A 1,203-nucleotide genomic window follows, 5' to 3' on the forward strand; every position below is an offset into this window, starting at 1 on the left:
TAATGTAATGTATGTACACAGTGACTGCACCAGCAGAATAGTGAGCGCAGCTCTGGAGTATAATACAGGATAAGTAATGTAATGTACGTACACAGTGACTGTACCAGCAGAATAGTGAGCGCAGCTCTGGAGTATAATACAGGATAAGTAATGTAATGTATGTACACAGTGACTGCATCAGCAGAATAGTGAGCGCAGCTCTGGAGTATAATACAGGATAAGTAATGTAATGTATGTACACAGTGACTGCACCAGCAGAATAGTGAGCGCAGCTCTGGAGTATAATACAGGATAAGTAATGTAATGTATGTACACAGTGACTGCACCAGCAGAATAGTGAGCGCAGCTCTGGAGTATAATACAGGATAAGTAATGTAATGTATGTACACAGTGACTGCACCAGCAGAATAGTGAGCGCAGCTCTGGAGTATAATACAGGATAAGTAATGTAATGTACGTACACAGTGACTGCATCAGCAGAATAGTGAGCGCAGCTCTGGAGTATAATACAGGATAAGTAATGTAATGTATGTACACAGTGACTGCACCAGCAGAATAGTGAGCGCAGCTCTGGAGTATAATACAGGATAAGTAATGTAATGTATGTACACAGTGACTGTACCAGCTAACTGACTCATTATTATATCTTGCCCGCGGCACCGTTTACCACTCCTTTTTGCTGGCCCGTGTGACTTACGCAAGAAAAATGATAAGTGTCAATTAAGTCTTAGTCAGTTGGCACTGGATTGGGAGGAGGACTGGTAGATTGTGCTCCGGGCCAGTGATTCTGCACCATCAGTGTCCTACAACCGTAGTTTGCATATAATATGAGATTGTCAGGACTGCGGGGTGAGTTTTCTAGGCTTGGTGTATTCACGTATATTTCTGTATAATTTCCCTATCTGTGCTTTCTGTATAGTGATTTGGGAGCTGATATACTCTATTTATGTGATTCACAGATCTATACTGTTCATGCTCCAGGGCGAGATACTGCAAGTAACATTGTCATACCAGTTGTCATTCTACCCATAGTATAAACTGAATACCTATATCGCACGGTGGCCCTTCTTGGTTTCTTTCCAAAAAAACGATTATATTCTAAATTAAAAATTGACATTTCTGATCATCAGTTTATACGCTCTGCTGGTTCACACCTCCCGCCCCTGTCACACCCCGGCTTCCAATCTGTAATTTTCACACACA

The sequence above is a fragment of the Leptodactylus fuscus genome, chromosome 5, assembly GCF_031893055.1.
Source record: "Leptodactylus fuscus isolate aLepFus1 chromosome 5, aLepFus1.hap2, whole genome shotgun sequence".
Classification (NCBI taxonomy): Eukaryota; Metazoa; Chordata; class Amphibia; order Anura; family Leptodactylidae; genus Leptodactylus; species Leptodactylus fuscus.